Raw genomic sequence first — 17014 nt, forward strand, 5'->3', positions numbered from 1 at the left:
ATCTGTGTACACATATGTTCTTGGCAGCACAATTTGTAATAGCCAAAACCTGGAAGCAACCCAGGTGTCCAACAACAGATGAGTGGCTGAGCAAGTTGTGGTATATATACACAGTGGAATACTACTCAGCTGTAAAAAATGGTGACTTCACTGTTTTCAGCCGATCTTGGATGGACTATGAAAAAATCATGTTAAGTGAAATAAGTCAGAAACAGAAGGATGAATAGGGGATGATCTCACTCTCAGGCCGAAGTTGAAAAACAAGATTAGAAAAGAAAACACAAGTCGAACCTGAAATGAAATTGGAGTATTATACCAAAGTAAAAGACTCTGGGGTGGGTGGGTGGGTGGGTGGGGAGAATACAGGTCCATGAAAGATGATGAATGACATAGTGGGGGTTGTATTGTTAAATGGGAATCTGGGGAATGTTATGCATGTACAAACTATTGTATTTACTGTTGAATGTAAAGCATTAATTCCCCAATAAAGAAATAAATTAAAAAAAAAACACACACGAGGGGGAAATTCCAAGATTATTTTTGTAGAGATGTAATGCATGAATGCAAATAAAGTACTCCAATTAAAAATAACTTCAGGGTGGTCAGTGGGCAAACTGTTTTCAAATGGGAAACCAGGGCATAGTAAAGTAACCAGGTCAGCAAAGTCACTGAGTAGCTTTGCTGCCTTTCCAGCTCTTCTTCCTTCTATGACTGGAGGTCACTACTACTCTTAAATTTTAAGAACATTTGAAGAAAAAAAAAAAAAAGAAAAGAAAACACAAGTCGAACCTGAAATGAAATTGGAGTATTACACCAAAGTAAAAGACTCTGGGGTGGGTGGGTGGGTGGGGAGAATACAGGTCCATGAAAGATGATGAATGACATAGTGGGGGTTGTATTGTTAAATGGGAAACTGGGGAATGTTATGCATGTACAAACTATTGTATTTACTGTTGAATGTAAAACATTAATTCCCCAATAAAGAAATAAATTATTTTAAAAATAAATAAATAAATAAATAAAAGTCTCTAATGTCTCTGGATGTTTGTCCATAACATTTTCACTAGAACTTTTTTTTTAAGATTTTATTTATTAATTAATGAGAAAGATAGGAGGAGACAGAGAAAGAACCAGGCATCAAGGTGGTGGTGCACTGGGTTAAGTGTACATAGCAAGAGAGAGCCAGGCATCAATCTGGTACATGTGCTGCTGGGAATTGAACTCAGGACCTCATGCTTGAAAGACTAATGCTTTATCCATGGCACCACCTCCCAGACCACAAAGATCAGAATTTTTTTTTTATTTTTATTTATAAAAAGGAAACACTGGTGGTCTGGGAGATGGCACAGTGATAAAGCTTTGGACTCTCAAGCAGGAGGTCCTGAGTTTGATTCCCAGCAGCATATGTGCCAGAATGATGTCTGGTTCTTTCCCTCTCCTCCTATCTTTCTCATTAATGAATAAATAAAATCTTAAAAAAAATAAAAAGGGAGTCAGGGGGTAGTGCAGCAGGTTAAAAGCATGTGGCATAAAGCACAAAGACTGGAAGTGCAAGGACGGGCACAAGGATCCAGGTTTGAGCCCTGGGCTCTCTACCTGCAGGGGAGTCGATTCACAGGCGGTGAAACAGATCTTCAGGTGTCTATCTTTCTCTCCCCCTTTCTGTCTTCCCCTCCTCTCTCCATTTCTCTGTCTTATCCAACAACAATGACATCAATAATAGCTATAACAATAAAACAAGGGCAACAAAAGGGAATGAATAAAAAGATATATATATATATTATTTTTAAAAATTTTTTAAAAAAAGGAAACAAAAAACATAGGATAGGGGGTCGGGTGGTAGTGCAAGTGGCGTAAAGCGCAAGGACCGGCACAAGGATCTGGGTTCGAGCCCCAGGCTCCCCACCGGCAGGGGCATCACTTCACAGGAGGTGAAGCAGGTCTGCAGGTGTTTATCTTTCTCTCCCTCTCTCTGTCTTCCCCTCCTCTCTCCATTTCTCTCTGTCCTACCCAACAACAAACGATATCAACAACAACAATAATAACCACAACAAGGCTACAACAACAAGGGCAACAAGAGGAGGGGGAACAGGCCTTTAGGAGCATGGTGCAGGCACTGAGCCCCAGCAATAAGCCAGGAGGCAAACAACAACAACAACAACATAGAATAAGAGGGGTACAACTCCACACAATTCCCATCACCAGAACTCCTTATCCCACCCCCTCCTGATAGCTTTCCTATTCTTTATCTCTCTGGGAGCATGGACCCAGGGTCATTTTGGGGTACAAAAGGTGGAAAGTCTAGCTTCTGTAATTGCTTCCCCACTGAACATGGGTGTTGGCAGGTCAATCCATACTCCCGCTAGAACTTTTTAAAAATATATTTATTTATTTATTTCCTTTTTGTTGCCCTTGTTTTTTTTTGTTGTTGTAGTAGTTATTATTATTGTTATTGATGTCATCATTGTTGGATAGGACAGAGAGAAATGGAGAAAGAGGGGAAGACAGAGAGGAGGAGAGAAAGATAGACACCTGCAGACCTGTTTCACCTCTTGTGAAGTGACTCCCCTGCAGGTAGGGAGCCAGGGACTCGAACTGGGATCCTTATGCTGGTCCTTGCGCTTTGCACCACCTGTGCTTAATCCATTGCGCTACCGCCCGACTCCCTTATAAACAGTTTTAATATATTTTTCTGTGAAATTTTACTGCCATGAGATAAACACAAAAGATTCATGATGCTTTCTCCTCATAGATCAGTACTCCTGAGCGAACATTACAGATATGTATAGAAGAGGGTTTTTTTGCTTGCTTGTTTTGTTCTTTCTTTTACCATAGCACTGCTCACTGATGGCTTATAGTGATGCCAGTGATTGAACTTGAGAGCTCAGAGTCTCAGACATGAAAGTCTGTTTTGCATAGACATTATGTAGAAGAATTCTTTTTTTTTTAGAATAGTATATCTATGTTGTGTTCTGGATTTTTTTTTTTTTTTTAGGTCAAACTAGCTCTTATTCTTTAGAGAAGAGAGAAAGAGAGAGAGGGAATTTTTTTCTCTCTTTCATTTATGGGAGATCTTATCTAAAGCTGAGATAGCCAACTCCAGAAATCACAGTTCACTGTCACAGTCTGCTTTGGGACCACCCACTTTATTGTTGTTAAATGAGAAAATGAGATTCTCCCTTTCTCCCTCAGCCCTGTTCAGCTCTGGTTTATGGTGAGGCAGGAGATTGAACCTGGGACTTTGGAGCCTCAGGCATGAGAGTCTCTTTGCATAACCATTATGCTATCACCTCTGCTCAAAACAAGATTCTCTAGTCTAGCTGTCTGGGACTAGATGTCTTGTTGCCAGCAGTTGAATGCATCCCAACTGATATTTCTTCCTAAGTGTTTAGTCTGTACTAACATTGTTGTTTTCTTTTGTTGTGGCTCTGGCTTCACCACTTTGAAATGACCTTTCCAGGCAGAAAAACAGAGAAACAGAATGAGGAAAAGACACTATAGTACGGAAGCTGTCTCCAGTGCAGTAGGGGCCAGACTTGAACCTCGATTGTGAATATAACTGAGCAAGGGCATCACCCAGCTAAGCTACCTTGCTAGCCCACTAGCAAGAATCAGTAGATTTCGAATCTCTTGGTTACTGTGTCTCTTCCTGAGCCTTATCCTCTACCTACATCTCTCCTGAAGCTAGAGGCACAGTTGACTTTAAAATTAGACTATCTGGGGAGTCGGGCTGTAGTGCAGCGGGGTAAGCGCAGATGGTGCAAAGCACAAGGACCGGATCCCGGTTCAAGCCCCCAGCTCCCCACCTGCAGGTGTCTATCTTTCTCTCCCCCTCTCTGTTTTCCCCTCCTCTCTCCATTTCTCTCTGTCCTATCCAACAACGATGGCATAAACAACAATAATAACTACAACAATAAAACAACAAGGGCAACAAAAGGGAATAAATAAATAAATATTCAAAAAAAATTTTTTTAATAGACTATCTGGCTTTCTCTCTTTCTGCTGAAGTGGGCCTGCCAAAATGTGAGTAAAAAGCTCTTTACTTTCTCCCTCTCCCTCTCCCTCTCTCATGGCCCACATGTACTCCAACATGTGGGTGTTCTCAGTTTTCTTGAATAAAGTGTAAAATTTCTTGGAGAAAAAACAAAGAATAGATTATGTGGATAGGACTGATCTAGTCATGTCAACTCTCTGACTTCAGAGTTCCCTCCGTCTGGTAGCAAAAGAGGAAGTCAAACAGAGACCTGGTGTACGAAGGATTTGGTGTGCAGGGTTCTCTGTTGTTGGCTGTGACCATGGAGGGTATCCTGTGGCAAAGAGTGTGGCTGGCCACTGGAGCCAACAGCAGGCCCTGGCTGACTATGGGCAAGAAACTGGAATCTCAGTCTGATCCTCATAAGGAACTGACTTGCATCAATAGCATGAGTCTGGAAGAGTTTTCCCATCTTCTGGTGGGAAGTCAGCCTCGGCCATCTCCTTGACACCTTGATTTCAGTTTGTGATGCCCTGTGGAGAAACCCAACTGCCAGCCTTGATGGAGTTTTAAAGCTGCAAGATTCCACTGCTCTCCTGCAGATTTTGTTTTGGCTTTTAAGTTACAGGTAGAGTGTGAAACACAGGGAGAGAAGGAGAGACACAATGACACAGCTCCCCCATTTATGAATCTTCCTCTGATGCTAGGCAAGGTGCTCTTAGATGGTGCTAGAGGTTCGAACCCAGGTCCCTACCTGGGTGTGCTACCCATGGGTTGTCTGTTTGCTTGCTACCAGACTTATCACTGGGGATCAGTGCCTACGTAAGTCCACTACAATAGCTGAGAGATAGAGGTAGACAGAGAAGGAGAGACAGAGAGACAAAGAAGGAGAGATACCTGTAGCACTACTTCTGCATTCTCCATGCAGGTGGGGACCAGAAGGCAGCTTGAATCCAGGTCTCCCACAGAGCAATGTGTGCACTCTACTAGGTGAGAGACAGAGAGGGTGGGAGGGCCTAGGGGGTGGGGAGGAGAGAAGGAGAAACCAGAACACTGCTGATCTCTGGCATATTGTGACTCCAGATATGGGGCTTGAGTTTGGGACCTCTGGGGCCTCAGGCATGACAAACTGGTGCTCTGCCTCTGGTAGTTTGTTAAGCAGCCACAAGAAAATGAGCACACCATTTGTTCTTCTCTGCCATCTCCCCTCAGTCCTCAAGCACACCTGAGAAACCTCCTCTTGGCTTGCATGTTAGTCCACACACACCTCTGCTATGGGACAAATCACCTGTTCATAATGATCTGTTTATCTGTCTACTTTTCTCACAGCACTGAGTCTCTGGAAGTTGGTAAGTGTATTACAATCTCAAGCAAAGCACAGAGAGCAAAATAAAAAAAAAAATTCTTTTTCAAGAAAAACCATAAGGTCTGGAATTTGTAATCACATATACCAAAATAAGAAAAGTTATCAATCTAAAAAGGGAATGAAGGGAAAGCAATATTATTAATACGTGGAATGTTTCTTTTTTATTTTCCCTTTTGCTGCCCTTGTTTTTTATTGTTATTGTAGTTATTATTGTTGTTGTTATTGATGTCATTGTTGTTAAATAGGACAGAGAAATGGAGAGAGTAGGACAGAGAGGGGGAGAGAAAGATAGATACCTGCAGACTTGCCTCACCACTTGTGAAGTGAACTCCTGCAGGTGGGGAGCCAGGAGGCTTGAACCAGGATCCTTAGGCCGGTCCTTGCGCTTCACACCACGTACGTGGGATGTTTCTAAGGAGCCAGACGCCACGTACGTGGGATATTTCTAAGGAGCCAGAAGGAATGAGCAGAGGTATGAGGAAAAATTCATCTCTGAAAGACTAGGTAAATAAACAGCAGCTGAATGCCAGCTATGTGGTCAGGCCAGGAACTGTGGCGAACAAGGCAGAAGTTTAAGATTCAAATTTGATTCAAATTAGACTCTCAAGGACACAAGACCCTCTTTTCTGCTGCTCACCAGACTTGAGACTTTTCAAACTGAAAGGAAGCTGAGAGACCTAGATGATGTGTGCACACTGTGTTCAAGTACTTCACTCTCTCAACAGATACGGGCAGCACGATCCCTTTTCTTTTCTCCTTTCTTTATTGGCGGGCCAATGGATGACAGTGTGCAGGGGTACAATCTCTCACCTCCCTGCAAGACGCTCTCAGCCTTGACACAAGTCCCTTCCTGTTGCTTTAGAGGGTTTCTGTATTTAGCTCAGAGTGCTGGAGGTCCTTGTCATTAGCCCTTTTTTGTGCTGACTACCTAAGTCTCAGCCAAGCAGATGAAACTATTATTCATATCTCAGTCTGACAGTCATTTTGGCGGTTTTCAGGCTTTCACTATTTCATACACATGTTAATGAATATCCTGGCTCCTGCATCTTTGACACCTCTACTTGTTGGGTTGGTAGTAAAAGTTCCAGGAAGGAGAAACAGATGTTCTGATGTTACACAACTGCTCTGTCCCTGGGCCCCTGACCCACGGATGCCTGCTCCTTTGACCATCATAGGACCTGGAGCTGGAGCCCTGCTTCCCTCTGGGACCAGCTCATTCACTGGGACCAGTGCTGTTCTCATCTCCTCATTTCAGCTGGTGGATGGACATGGGGTCTGGCACTGAGGGAAGCAGGTGGTAACCACAGCGCACAGTTGAGCCAAGGGCAGAGCAGCACCAGAAGTTTAAAGAGCTATTGGAAAAAAACATGGGGCAGTTTCAGCCACCAAGTTGCAGATGCTACTATGACGTCATCCTGTCCTCCCCTGGGCAGATGACCTCACCAATGTGTCCTGGAACCTCACCTCCCCAGAGCCCTGCCCCACTGAGAAAGATAGAAACAGGCTGGGGGTGTGGATCCACCTGCCAACACCCATGTCCAGTGGAGAAGCAATTACAGAAGCCAGACCTCCCACCTTCTGCACCCCTTCTGGTGGGAACTGTGTGGAATTGTAGCCCTGTTATCCTACAATCTTGTTAATCATTATTAAATCACTTCAATTTTTTAAAAAAATTAATTAATTCATTAAAAATCAGAAGAAACCATCAGGCAGGAACAGGCTTTCTGGCCAGGAGAGATGCTGAAGGCGGGTGGGCTCAACACGACTTTATGTTTTGTTCTGTGGTGGATGGGGAGGCCGAAAAGGACTGTGACCCGAAGCTGCCATTATCCTTTTGGGGGTGGGATGAGGTGTCAGTTCCTTTCACACTTGCCGGGTGTGACAGCAAAGAAAAGAACCAAAGAGAAAAGACATGTAATGAGATGGTCCATCTCAGGAGTGGTAGCTTTTTCCCATGAGCTGACAAGTCCACAAGAATTTCTTTTTTAAATTTTTATTTATTATTTGATAGAAATCGAAAGAAATTGAAAAGGGAAGGAAGCAATAGGGAGAGAGACAGAAACACCTGCAGCCTGGCTTCACCACTTGTGAAGCTTTCCCCCTGCAGGTGGGGACCAGGGGCTCGAACCAGGGTCCTTGTGCTCTGTAATAATGTGTGTGCACTTAACCAGGCGTTACCACTTGGCCCCTGGACAAGAATTTCTACTTTCCTTAAAAAAAAAAAAGCTGTTAGAATCTTGTAAACCCCTATTCGATAAACATCATCTAAAATTAAATCCCACGAGTTGGAATAAAAAAGAGAAATCTCAGATGAGCTTAAATCCAGAGGCAGAAGGTTTTTCCCTTGCAAAACACTCCTCGAGGGGGACTGGGATGCCTCTTGCTTCAGGCCCAGATCGAAGGCTGCAGGGCCTGGGGAAGCCGAGTTCTTCTCGGCAGCAGGAGGCTCCAGCCGTGGGCGGGGCAGTGGCGGGGGCTGGGCCGGGGATCCCCGCGCCGCGGAGCCGGCTGCGGCAAAGGGGCGTGAGTAGGCGCGGCCGCACTGCGCAGGCGCAAACTCGCGTCCTCAGGGCTGGGCGCGCACCCGCTGCGGGGTCGCGTGCACGAGCCGGTCGGCGGGCCGTGACGTGCGCCGTGCGACGCTCGACGTCACGGGGTCGTGTGGTAGTGGTGGCCGAACTTCACGAGCGGCTGCGCTTGACGCGGGTGCGGCGGCCGCTGGGTGCGGCGTCCCGGGGTCGCAAGGCGCCGCCGCCGCCGCCGACGAGGAGCGGAAGGCCCAGCGTGCCCCTCCTCCACCACCTACGGGGTCGCCCGCCCCCGCCCCTCCCGGCCCGCGCGGCTTCCTCGCTTCCAGTGCGGATTGGCGGGGCCGCGGCGGCCAGGGGAGCGGGGCCCGAGCGTGACGCGGTGCGCGTCCCTCGCCGCGAGGGCTCCGGACTCCATGTGAAGGAAGGACGGGCCTGCGCCGGCCCCTGACCCCTGACCCCCGGTCGCCGGCCCTCGGCACGCGCGGCCTCGGGACTGAGCGCTGGGCGGAGGGGGAGGCGGCGGGAGGCCCGTCCCCGGTGGAGGCCTCGCGGAGCGCCGGTATGTGCTGCTGAGACCGGGCGGGCGGCGGGACGGGGCTGGTCTCCGCGGGCTCACCCCCAGCACCCAGCCTGACCCCCCAGCACCCAGCCTCACTCCCAGCACCCAGCCTCACTCCTAGCACCCAGCCTCACTCCCCCAGTACCCAGCCTCACTCCCAGCACCCAGCCTCACCCCCCCAGTACCCAGCCTCACTCCCAGCACTCCGCCCCCCCCCCCCCCCACTTTACAGCTCAGGAAGTCTGGGACAGGCTGCGGCTCCCGCAACGTGGGCAACCTCGCATGGGGAAGTGTTTCTACTCTGGCAATTGTGTGTGTGTGTGTGTGTGTGTGTGTGTGTGTGTGTGTGTGTGTGTGTGTGTAATGGGGTCGCTGGAGTGTGTGTGTTACAGAAGTGTGTGTGTGTGTGTGTGTGTGTGTGTGTGTGTGTGTAATGGGGTCGCTGGAGTGTGTGTGTTACAGAAGTGTGTGTGTGACTGTGTAATACAGACGTATGGAATCGAGGTCGCTGTACCCCCTAGATTGTAAACACAGCTGGTTTACTCTCTTCCAAGGTAAAATATTTGCTCTGTGTCGCTCTAGTCCAGCTGAACCATTTTCTTGGCGTATTATAAAAACACTTGTTTATTCCTATTGACCCATCTATTCTGTGACCTGAGCGCAGCTCAGCTCTGACTTAAGGGGTACCAGGGATTGAACCTGAAACCTGGGAGCCTAGGCCGTGAATTATTACTATTACTAGTATTATTTTGCATAACTTTTTAAAAAATATTTTTATTTATTTACTATTGGATAGAAACAGAAATTGAGAGGAAAGGTAGAGACACAGACACCTACAGTCCTGCGTCACCACTCGTGAAGGTTTCCCCCTGCAGTTGGGGACCAGGGGCTTGAACCCGGGTCCTTGTGCACTGTAGTGTGTGCAGTTAACCAGGGACATCAACACCTGGCCCCCTATTTTGCGTGACTTTTATGCTGTCTTCCAGGACCTAAACATACTATTTTTAAGATTTTTTTAAATTATTATTATTGGATACAGACAGAAGTTGAATAGGAACAGACCAATTGTGGCACTATTTCATTGCTTATGAAGCTTTCCCTCAGCAGACTGGGATGGGGACTTGAACCCAGGTCCCAGCACACTGTAATGTGTGTGCTCAACCAGGTGTGCCACCGCCCCCTTGGTTTATTTTCATTCAGACAGACATTCAGAAAAAAGGTGAATGTAGAGACCAGAGCACTGCTCAGCTCTGGTTTATGATAGTTCTGGGGGTGGAACCTGGAACTCCAGAGCAACAGATGTGAAAGTCTTTAGCATTACCACTATGCTATCTCTCCATTCCCTAAAAAATAAATTTAAAAAGGTGGTTCTCCGCACCTTTACCATTTTTTTCTAAAAGCTAAAGAGGAAAAGTTTCTCTTGTTAAAAATACATATGTTTAACCGCATGTATTTTGGTAAGACTTGAGTGCCGTTTATTCTTTATGCATATAGGGAACTCACGAGTCATTTGCTTGAGATTTCCTTATTGCAAAATGTGTTGCAGCGTATGTGGCAGTGACAACACAGTCATTTCTGCATTGTCTTATGCAACATTCCTGAATTAGGATAAAATTTTCATTTATAGAGTGTTGTAGAAAGTTAACTTTAAAAAAAAAAAGTTATTGTCACCAGGATTATCGCTGGGGCTTGGTGCTAGCAATGAATTCACTGCTCCTGGCCGCCATTTTTTCCTTTTAACTTTTTATTCTTTGACAGGACAGATAGAAATCTATAAGGGAAGGGGAGATAGAAAGGGATGGAGACAGAGAGACCTGCAGCCCTTCTCCGCCATTCGACAAGCTTCCCCCCTGTAGGTGCTCGTTCAGCAAGTACACCCCTGCCCAGCCCTGAAAGTTATCCTTCATTGTTGGTTTTTTTTTTCCCTTTCACCCTCTGCAGTGTCTAGTCTGTTCATAAACTGACAGTTGTGGGCTTGTACCATTTCTTAATCTGGTCAGTGAAAAGGAGCCTTTACCTTTCTCTTTGTAGATAGAATATTAACATATTTCTCTTGAGTGACTGAAGCATAATTCATGACTGTAAGTAAGTGTTTAAGAAATCAGCTGATGCCCAGCCATAGTAGACTCGAATTCTCTCTAGTGTATTTGAAAATTGGCCGTTGGGTATCTTTGTGATGCCTTTGAAAAGCTGATCCGATTATAGGGTTAACCAGTGAGAGATTCACAGATTTAACCAATCTGTTTAAAACACAAGAGTGTTGAGTCTCATTGACTTACATTCAGAGCAAGTGGAATGGTAGGGTCACCACGTGTCTTGAGAGAAGTGACTGCTGAGGGTGTATCTGAAATGCTCAGGCCCATCACAGACTCAGTCTCCCAAGAAATGTCTTGGTGGAGCCTTGCTTCCCAACCCTCGTGCCTACTGCTGGGGGGTGAACAGTGTAGGCCAGGCGCGGTGCTGGAGTGAAGTCCTGCTTGGTTCTCTCATTCCCTGTGGAAGTCTCAGGAAGACTTGGATTCCTTGTGCAGCTGTGGCGCTGTGCACTGCCCCATCCCTGGCCTTTCTGCGTGAGTCCGCTGCAGGGTGGCGGGCAGCTGACCGCAGTGCACATCCAGTGATGGTTCTCTGCACTCGGTGGGTGTTGACATCTGTCAATGTGTGCGTGTCATCTTTTCAAAGGGCTACTTGTTTCCATAAGCGACCAGAGGACTCTCAGCTATGGCATAGCCAGTGCTGGAAGCTGAGCCCAGGCCCGAGGCAGCAAGTCCTGTGCTCTGCTGCTGAGCCCTCTCCCTTACCCCTGTGTTATTTTAGACGGAACCATTTGAAGCTGAGCCTGAGATACGATGGCTCAAACACACCAGCATGCATCTCCAGAGTCAACGGTTTTGCTGGTCAGAAATACCGTTTTCTTGGTTCACACACACTTAGTGAAAAACTGATCTCTTTTTCTGTTTGGGGTGATTACTAAGCTTCCCACTGCTCCCCACCAAGGCATGTGGTGGTGGAGCGCCACCGGCTGTGTCCCCCGGGCCCCCCCCCCCCCCCCCGCAGACTAGCCTGCCCTCCCCACCTCTTCTGCCCATCAGTCTGAGACTTGCTGAACCTTCGCAGTTGAAGGGGCTTCACTGCTCTCACCTGAGTTTTTCAGACAGAGGCAGAAAGAGGGGCCAGGTGGTGGCATACTCTGTTGAGCACACATATTCCCATGCACAAGGGCCTGGGTTCGAGCCCCTGGTCCCCACCTGCAGGGGGAAGCTTCACAAGTGGTGAAGCAGGGCTGCAGGTGTCTCTCTCTCTTCACCTATGTTCCGTTCCCCTCTCGATTTTTCTTTGTTGTATCAAATATATAAAATGCATATGTAAGTAGTCATGGGGAGGGGAAGATGGGGTGCTGAAGCTGCTGCGGTGCTTTGGAGTCGCTCAGACCAGATGACGTGTGGCAGAGCAGGTGGCTACGTGCTGCACCTTGGCGTCGACCATCTTGTGTTGGTCTATAGAGAGAGTCCTAAGGTGCTTGTGCAGCTGGGTCAGTCAGACTCGGACTTCATGGGGTTTTAAAGTTTCCCAGTGAAGGCAGGCGTCTGCTGTCAAGAATTTTTTTAAAAAATTTTTTTATATTTATTTTCCCTTTTGCTGCCCTTGTTTTTCATTGTTGTTGTAGTTATTGTTGTTGTTATTGTAGAGGACAGAGAGAAATGTAGAGAGAAGGGGAAGATGGGGAGAGAAAGATACCTGCAGACCTGCTTCACCACCTGTGAAGGGACTACCTTACAGGTGGGGAGCCAGGGGCTCAAACCGGGATTCTTATGCCGGTCCTTGAGCTTTGCGCCATGTGCGCTTAACCCGCTGGCTACCAACTCCCAGGAATGGTTTTACAGGCCTGACTTGGGACACGTCCTCGCCTGTGCACTCGGTGTCTGTCTTTTGGGTTTTCCTTAGCCGGTGTTTGCTGCACCAGAGTAGTCAGAAGTCAGTGGAACAGGATGATTCATGAACATTTACAGAAAACTCTCCACTTGCGCTGTCATGCAAGGAGTGCTGAGGTGAATTAGCGTGCATCCGTTCTAGCTTTGTAGCATTCCAAGTTCAGGAATTAGACGGTTTTTAAAGTGTGATGACTCTTACTAAAATTCCCCCCCAAAGACTTAATTGATTGTTTCTGAGAATGAGAATGAGGAAGGCAGACCAGAATACTGCGTAGGCCTGTCATACCGTGGTGCTAGGGATCGAGCAGTCTCTCTTTCCTGGGAACGTCAGTTCTAACTTCTCCATGTTTTCATCTCCTGATGGTTGGTGGTGAATGCTTGCTGATGACTGGTGAAGAAGCAGCTGGTCTTTGTTTTGATTAAGCCGGCTATAGAGAAATAGAAGTAAGTATAACTGGATCTGTTTCCCAACCAGTAAACTGCTCCTTAGTGGGTGACTGTTTCAAGTAGAGGTTGACAGTAGGATTTCTGTAAGTAACTGCTCATTGAAAATGTGATTGAAGTCACAGAACATGTGCAAGTTTTTTCCACACATCCTTGTAAATCACTTGAACTCTCCACATAGAATCAAATGCCTCTCCTCTCACTCCCAGCTCTTGTGTGAGGTGTCTGTCTGTCCTGTGTCTGTGTGTAGGCATGCGTTTACAGAACACGACTCTGAGTACTTGGGTCTTGCGCCTTTGGTGTGCCTGAGGGACACTGGCTGCCTGCTCTCCTCACAGCAGCTCCTCATCTGCTTCTTCTGTGACACTGCTTGCCTTCTTGCCTCTACTGCTACTTGGCTCTTAGGGTGTTGCTTACCTTTTTTTTTTATTATACATTGCCTTCCCAACTTAGAAGAGCATAAGACAGAACTATTTGGAGTCCTTGTAATTAACAGGCTGCTAATTCTGTTAAGAATCTCGAGAGATTTTTAAGAGTCAGAATACTGTGAATTTCAAGAGCAGTGAGGTCTATAGAATTAGGAGTCATTTTCCTAAAAGTAATCCCTTCTCCCACCCCCATTGTGCTGCTACTTTAGTTATTATTTTGTTTTTTTACTAGGCACTGCTCAGCTTGGGGGATTGAACCTGGGATTTTGGAGCCTCTGGTGTGAAGGTGTTCTTTGCATAACCATTATACTATCCCCTCCACCCTGCCCATCTTTTAGTGTGGACTTTAATAATGACAAAACTAAAAGAATAAGGTGTGATTTGTCACTGTTCTGATACTTTTCAGATCAGTCTCTGTTGCCCCTGCCTGGGGCAGGACCCAGGAGCACTCTTAGCCCCATATTTGTGCCCTCCACTTGGAGGTGACTCTCCAGGTGCACAGTCAGTTTAGATGCCCAGCAAGCGGCACAGTGCCTGGGGCAAAATGTCTGTAAAAACACAATTGACAACAGCAACTTTACTGACCAATCACAACACATTTTTTTTTAATTTACTGGTTTTTTTGTTTTGTTTTCTTTTGTATTAAGGACCTCTGTTCTTTTTTTTTTTTTTCTCTTCTAATTGTGTGTGTGTGTATGTGTGTGCTCTGCCATTTGAGTGCCGGGCATTGCCCCCTGGCCTGTGGCCTAGCGTGGACACCACCATTGAGTCAGCTTGCAGGCTCCTTTACTGCTTGCTTCCTTCTGAATTTGCTGTTTATTTCCTCTCTTTTGGTACTGTTTCCCATTATGTAGCAAACTTAATTTCTGTATTTTAGACACTGATTTAAGTGCTACTTTAAAGACACTACTTTAATTGATATAACAGTCCAATAAATTAATTTCTTTAATATCCATATTACAAATAAGGAGCTGAAACACAGAGACAGTGAGAAGCCTGTCCATGCTTACACTGTGTGTGTGTGTGGTGGAGGTGGGATTTGAACGTAGGCAACCTAGCTCCAGAATCTATGCTCTATATTATTATTATTTATTTTACTTTTTTCAATTTTTTTATTTTCTTTATTTTATTGGCTAGAGACAGCCAGAAATCTAAAGGGAAGGAGGTGATAGGGAGAGACAGAGAGACACCTGCAGCATTGCTTCACCACTTATAAAGCTTTTCCCCTGCAGGTGGGGACTGGGAGCTCGAACCTGGGTCTTTGCACATTGTAATATGTGTGTTCAGCCAAGTGCGCCACCACCGTCCCCTTACTTTATCTTTTAAATTTATTTAAAAATAAATATCGACAAAGCCATAGGATAAAGGTGTACACAATTCCTACCACCAGAACTCCGTATCCCATCCCCTACCCTGATAGCTTTCCTATTCTTTATTCCTCTGGGAGCATGGATCCAGGGTCATTATGGGGAGCAAAAGGTGGAAGGTCTGGCTTCTGTAATTGCTTCTCTGCTGGACATGGTTGATGACAGGTTGATCCATACTCCCAGCCTGTCTTTCCCTTGTGGGTCAGGGCTCTGGAGAGGTGGGACTCCGGGACACATTGATGAGGTCGTTTGCCCAGGGAAGTCAGGTTGGCTTCATGGTAGCATCTGCAAGTTGGTGTCAGGAGCTGAACGGTTGACATCATAGGCCTGTGGACACAGTCTGAAGTGAAACATGTTGAGGTGGTATTAGTTGCATTGATTAGGTTGAGGTCAGCAAATGCATTATCAGTTGGTATGGGCCGAGAGAAGACTGCTGAAAAACGAGCCTCACCGCTGAGTTTCCAGAACTGGGAGAAATTCGGATTTTATAGAGAATGGGGAGGGTTCCTGATCTTTTAGGATAGCTATTATCATAGCCAAGTTGTTTGGAAATTTGATTGACTTGGAAAATCCATTGTTAGGATTTTCTGTATCATACAAGACGTCACCATGATTTATGTCATTTTATTTATTTATTTTTAAATATTTATTCCCTTTTGTTGCCCTTGTTGTTTTATTGTTGTAGCTATTATTGATTTCGTCGTCGTTGGATGGGACAGAGAGAAATGGAGAGAGGAGGGGAAGACAGAGGGGGAGAGAAAGATGGACACCTGCAGACCTGCTTCACCACCTGTGAAGTGACTCCTCTGCAGGTGGGGAGCCGGGGGGCTCGAACCGGGATCCTTCTGCCTGTCCTTGCGCTTTGCGTCATGTGCGCTTAACCTGCTGTACTACCGCCCGACTCCCTCCATTTATGTCATTTTAAATAGATTTACATATAGCTGTAGCTAATATAGTGATACAGTCAGTTGCTTCTGGTCTTTCTGGTCTAAGATTATAGGTGATTTAATGTTTCAAAGAAAAAGTCATTATTAGAGAAGTATTGACAATTTAAGCTCACCAGAATCTGTTCTCTGAACATGTGCACTGTAATTCCTCTTAGGGCAGTCAGGAAATTGGGCTTGCATGACCAGAGTAATATTACCATTTGTGGGATACCTAATCTGTACTGGGAAATGGGCCTGGGGGGCATACAGGGGACCTCCAGAGGCCTTAGGAAGGAGACAGTAGGTGAACTGAATTACCAGATCCTACACATTGACTATGATTATAATATTTATTCTAAACAAAAATAAATAGAGAAAATATGAAGTGAGCAGATGAAAGTATGAAGTTAAGAGCCAGCTCTAAAAGACTCGGCTTTGCTGTTGAACCTTGCTAGCAAGCTTTGTTTTCCTTACCTGTGAGAGATGATTTGCCTAATTTTGTAGGTTTGCTATGAAGTGTGACTGAGATCAAATATCTAGTGTAGTACCTTGCAGATATGTTTTTTTTTTTTTTACAATGACAACAATAATAACTGCAACAATAAAACAACAAGGTCAAGAAAAGGGAATACATTTTTTAAAAATGAAAAAAAAAAAACAAAACCAAAAACAAAATGTCAACCTATTTCTAAGACCATGGGAGAACTAGAGTGGTTATTTACAGGGGTGGGGATGGAGACACAGACCTCTGGTGGCAGGAGTGGTGGAAAATAAATACATTGATTAATAAATAAATGCCAGACCTTCTTATGGACAGAAGCTGAGAAATCGGAACAGAAGTTGTCAACCATTAATCCCCTAGTTGAGAAAAAAAAAAGGGTTTGATAAAAGAAAGAAAAGAAAAAAGAAGGAAAGGTGGAAGGAGGGAAAGGTTGTTTTCGCCGGGCTGGCTTCACGGGCGGGTAACAGACGACCAGGGACTCATGGCTGGGCTGTAGGCAGTATCTCTTTATTCATGCAGGACGCACAGCACAATCTAAGACGAGCTAAGTTAAACTCAAGTACAGTACCGATATGTTTTTTTTTTAAAAGACATTAGCAGTGTGGTCCTGGAGGTGGCACAGTGGATAGGACATTGGATTCTCAAGTGTGAGGTCCTGAGTTCAATCCCCGGCAGCACATGCACCAGAGTCTGGTTCTTTCTCTCTCCTCCTATCTTTCTCATTAATAAATAAATTAAATCTTAAAAAAAAAAAAAAGACATTAGCGGTTATTGTAAAAAATCCTTCCTCAATCTACACAGATCATGTTTTCTGGACATAGAAGCCCTGTTACTTTATGTGAGTAGGGTTTGTGTTCCATTTAAGTAAACAAGATTAATATGAAAACAAAGATGATGCTCTTTTAAATCTTAGATACTTAATTTTGTTTTACAATGCAGAGATTCAAAGTAGTCTGCACATATGACATAGCTTATTAGCTTATACT

At 45.5% G+C, this 17014-nt stretch overlaps 1 protein-coding gene across 1 annotated transcript in view; it reads left to right on the plus strand.

Annotated features, from left to right (window-relative positions):
* The first annotated feature begins 7733 nt into the window (after positions 1 to 7733).
* Positions 7734 to 17014, plus strand: part of MAP3K2 (mitogen-activated protein kinase kinase kinase 2) — a 66062-nt gene continuing 56781 nt past the window's right edge. The window contains exon 1 of the mRNA XM_007534710.2: positions 7734 to 8429. The gene's annotated coding sequence lies outside the window, so the exon portion shown is untranslated. The remainder of the gene's footprint in view (positions 8430 to 17014) is intronic.

Source organism: Erinaceus europaeus, chromosome 18 (genome assembly GCF_950295315.1).
Source record: "Erinaceus europaeus chromosome 18, mEriEur2.1, whole genome shotgun sequence".
Lineage (NCBI taxonomy): Eukaryota > Metazoa > Chordata > Mammalia > Eulipotyphla > Erinaceidae > Erinaceus > Erinaceus europaeus.